Source organism: Lathyrus oleraceus, chromosome 5, assembly GCF_024323335.1.
Source record: "Lathyrus oleraceus cultivar Zhongwan6 chromosome 5, CAAS_Psat_ZW6_1.0, whole genome shotgun sequence".
NCBI lineage: Eukaryota > Viridiplantae > Streptophyta > Magnoliopsida > Fabales > Fabaceae > Lathyrus > Lathyrus oleraceus.
The window spans coordinates 435,282,640-435,287,645 of record NC_066583.1 but is presented as its reverse complement, the minus strand read 5'-3'; the positions used below and the strand labels follow the sequence as shown (position 1 = coordinate 435,287,645).

The 5,006-nt window shown below is 39.3% G+C and overlaps 1 non-coding gene across 1 annotated transcript; it reads right to left on the bottom strand.

The window, feature by feature from the left end:
• Window positions 1-877: 877 nt before the first annotated feature.
• Window positions 878-984, bottom strand: LOC127090223 (small nucleolar RNA R71). Its single transcript, XR_007791750.1, has one exon. It is a non-coding gene; the product is annotated as a small nucleolar RNA R71 (small nucleolar RNA).
• Window positions 985-5,006: the final 4,022 nt, after the last annotated feature.

The window sequence follows — 5,006 nt, the reverse complement described above, 5'->3', positions numbered from 1 at the left end:
ACAGTTCCCGTTAAATTAGTTCTTTTCGAAGTAGGAAACATTTCCCATAAGTAGTTCTATTAGCAAGTACTTAGATTATCAATTGGTTACGTGGATTACATTCGACCCTGTCTTTATTAATTAAATCTATTTAAATACTTTACTTTCCATTGCACACTACAAAAACACCTATTTTGATTTCCTTTGATAAACACCATAACAACAGATAACGATAGCTTGACACTTGGTCTCTGTGGATTCGACAATCTTTTATATTACTCTGACGCGTTCGTATACTTGCGAAAAACAACCGCATCAAGTTTTTGGCGCCGTTGCCGGGGACCAATTTCGTCATATTTCATTTTCCTGTTGTTATATCATTTAGACTTAGGTTATTTCCTGCCGGTCAATGCAAAGAACTCGCAGTACCGGAAGTTTAAGCTTAGTAAACCCTCTGGCGGAACCTGAACGTTACGCTCGCGCACGTTTATTCTTTCATAGAATTAAGAGAGCTATGGCCGAAGATCAAAACCAAAGACCTCTTAAGGACTTCGCTCAACTATCTAACGAAGAACCTAGTTCTAGTATAGTAAACCCAATCATCCCAGCCAATAATTTTGAACTTAAACCGTCCCTATTGCAACTAGTGCAACAGAGACAATTCGCGGGTCTCGCTACCGAGAACCCTAACCAACATCTAAATATATTTCTTCAATTAGCAGATACTTTTAAAACCAATTGAGCTTCTCCTGAGGCAATACATTTAAGATTATTTCCTTTTTCCCTCAGAGATAAAGCCCTATCATGGTTAGATTCCCTTCCACCCAATTCCATTACGACTTGGGATAACCTTAGGAGAGTTTTTCTTGCTAGATATTTTCCCCCGAGTAAGACCGCCGTTCTCCGAAACCATATAACTAGATTTACCCAAAACCAAGGAGAATCGCTGTTCGAAGCTTGGGAGAGATATAAAGAGTTGTTACGAGCATGCCCACATCATGGCTTAGAAAACTGGTTAATCATTCAAACCTTCTATAATGGACTTCATTATAACACAAAGATGACCATCGACGCTGCCGCAGGCGGTGCTCTGATGAACAAACCTTATCCTGAAGCTAGTGCCCTCATCGAAGACATGGCTCAAAACCATCAATCATGGGTGTCGCTCCCCAGGATTTCCCGAATCCAGGTACAAACGCGAAAAGGAGTGGCGAGAAGAAAAGGATAGAGTCGCCAGCTATGTACTTTTATCCCAAGAGGAGGGAAAGGTAGTACTGCATAACCTAGAGGGAACGGATAAAACAAAGTCTCGAACCAAAGAAAACTGAGTAAGGGGGCCGGTTACGTGAAGGGAAGGTTATCGCACCCCTTCACGTCTGTGGTACTCCACAGGATCCACGTTTGCTATTTATGTCTAAAGTGTGTATAAAAATCCTATATGCAATGCAAAAGAGAGAAAATCAAAGTAGGGAAAATAAAGAGTTATTGCTCGCACAGGCCCTACCCTGCTGCATACGTATCTCAAGAAGGATTGAGAATCAGAGCACCGTAGCTCGGCTAACCTGTTTCTGTTTGTTTTGTGTTTTTTAGGTGAACGACGTTACTACACAATCTACCGGATGCTTGACCTTTGGAGACTTACTCACCTGTAGTAGAAGGAGTCAACGTGTTCTTAAGAGAAGATAGAGTTTGTTTGTGTTTTAGGAATGCTCATGCAAAAAAGGAAGTCCTAGACGAAGGAACCGTGCTACCTTAATTGACATGCAAACGAGAGACTATACGAAGCCTAGCAATCCTATGGGGAAACAATAAGCAGGTCTCATAAGAGAACAACAAAAACTGGAAACAGAATTCCAATCAATGGTCTTACATCCAACTCCACACAACAAACAGGAAACAGAATGCCAACGACTGGACTTACATCTAACTCCTGAACAATAAAACGGAAACGGAATGCCAATAGATGGACTTATATCCAACTCCTGAACAACAAAATAAACGGAAACGGAATGCCAATATATGGACTTATATCCAACTCCTGAACAACAAAATAAACGGAAACGGAATGCCAATATATGGACTTATATCCAACTCCACAAAACAGATAGGAAACAGAAAGCCAATCAATGGTCTTACATCTGACTCCTCAAACAAACAAACATGCATGAAAAGCAAACATATGAAAGATTTACAAGCAAACAATCAAGTATCACACTCTATATGCAAACAAGAGGCTCAGACAAGTTGGTTGGGCTTTAGTCAAGGGGTCATATCAACCTCGACAAACAAGCCAAAACTATAGGGGTGTTCTGAAGCTCTTAACCACTAACATTGAGAGTTAGGGTGAAGTTGATGAAATGGAAATGAGGATGAGACCTCATGCTCTTAACCCTGGCCTGGGTGAGCTTATGATAAAGAAGATGTGGGGATCCAGAATGAGGGACCCTATTCCACTTGACTGACTCTATACAAGATCTTGGGTTATGTTCAAGAGCATCAGCACGTAGTGCGAGCATAGTGAACGACTCAACGAATAACAGGGGATTGATTGCTAATCCCTTCTATCTGTCAATTGCCTCTTCACTTAGGAGGACTTAACAAGTAACATGCCTCAACAAGGAGGTCTTTGGCACAAAAGTAAACAAACACAGTCATTGCCTCTTAAGGAGGACTTCAGCCAAACGCCTTCCAAAAAAGCGACAGGGCTTCCAGACTACATGGAGTGAGAAGGCTAAACTACCTCAGTGGTGTACCAACCACACTCCAAAGCAAATCAAAGCAAGCTAATAGCGACTAATGTACCTTTACAAAAGCCAAACAATCAGTATTGTATTCAGAAAACCAAACAGGCAACAGTGGAATCATCCAACAATTATACACAAGGTAAGTCTCAAATGCAATCACTCAAGTGAGTTCATGACATCAAGGGACCTACAACACAACAAAGGTTAGTAAACAAAGCAAATGGCATCTCAAATGATGAGGCCACACCAATCGTTAGTGCTAAATACCTGAAACACAAACACAATTGGTAAGTACAAACCACTAGTACAAAGACTAGGGTCAAAGGCAAGTCAAATAGTCAAAACAGAAGTCAACATTTCACATGAAACACATTCAATCAAACAAGAAGAAGGCCTCAAAAGGACCAAAGCCAAATCATTAAGCAAAGCCCTCAATTAATCCAGATAAGGCAAAGGCAAACAATGTGATCAAAATTGGATATCAAACATATAAAATCCACATTAAAACAGAAATGAATCCAATGATCATGAAAATTTTTATGTGCACTTAACATGTTATGGACAAGCATCATACCAAAAATTAGGTCTAGAATCAAACAAATGGTGTCTGAATGAACATGCACAAGTACAAGGTCAAGAATGTGACACCAAATGTTACAACATATGTCCATGTATCCAAAACAGTGGTATTAAATGGTAAAAATTCCAAACAAAAGCCAAAACATCATGTCACATGTTATGAACAAGCATGTCAAATTTCAAGGCAATTGGATAAACCATGATCATTTCACAAATCAATTAGCACAACATGTCATAATGGCATCATGTTCAAATAATCAAGCACATTTAAAAATCCAGCAATACAAAAATCAGGAAATAAAATGCTAAAAAAACTAGACATTAAAATGAACATGTGAAAAAAAGTTTGAGTGAATTTGGATTAACCTACCATTTTTTATGATTTTTAGAAGTTAAGGAAATAAAATGAAAAAACATGAAAATAATATGGAAAGTAAAATTTGAATGGAAAATGGAAAGTGCATGGAGCCAGAATTGAACCCAGGCCAACTAGGTTAAGGGCGCTCAATGGAAAACAAATGCAAATCAGGAAAAATGCAAGCGCTGGATTCGAACACAGGTCAGGCAAGGTCAAAATGCGCTCAGCATGAAAATCCATTGGAATCAGAAAATGCAAATGCTAGGTTCGAACACAGGTGCATCAGGTTACTGGCGCGCTCAAACAAAATGGAATTCTCAAATCACAATGCCAAGTATCGAACTGAGGTGAGTGAGGTCAAAGGAGCTTCATGGAAAACAATTGGAAATCAAAAAAAATGCCAGCGCAAGGAATCGAACCAAGGTTTGGTAGGTCACAAGAGCGCGTTCAAAGCCAAACGCTGCGTTTCAGTTGGAAAACAAATGGAATTAAAATGCAAAGGTGAAGGTTCGAACTGGCGTCACGAAGGTCCAAGGCGCGGTAATGGCAAACCCTAAGCATTTGAACCAGACGGCCGGAATAGTGATTCCGGTCGTCTTCTCCGATGGTTTTCCAGTGACGGTCAAGAACAATTTTCCAGAATTCAACATACTATACATCAATGGAAAGGTATTGTTACCAGGAGCACGAATATCACGATTATTTGGCCTAAATCCTCATGAATCGAGCGGATCGAATGAAAACATATTGAACAACAAAAATTCAAATCAACATATCTCACTCGATTCTTAACCATTTCTAATTCTGAAACTATCAGTGTTCTCAGCACAACAAGATCTATCTAATCATGTACAGAAAATGGAGAAAAGACGTGATCGAATTCCAACCTTCTTGAAGTGCAGTGAGTTGAAATCGTGGCTTCAGGTGCTCAAATCCTCCAGATCTTCTCCTCTAACCCCAACTTGAAGCTTTATACACGAAATAGCACTTGAATCGGCTTGGATCTTGCTTAATTTTAGAAAACCATCTTCATGAACTTGCACTTGTGGAGCTCGAATATGCACTCTATTCTTCAAACCAGATGATGAATCTTGCTCAAAACTCTTCCATGATCATGAATGTACAAAGAAAATCAAGGTTTGTGTGAAGAAATTTCAGTTTTGATGAGAGAGAAAATTGAGAGGGAAACTTGAATTTGAGATCTGAAATTGTGATTCTGGCAAATGCAGTTAGGATTAGGCTTATATACTCTGTGTTAATCATGCTGAAATCAAGTTTAAGTTTTGGTTAATTGGAATTTAATGAGAAATGAGGTGCATGGCAAAATTGGTAAATACACCTATGCA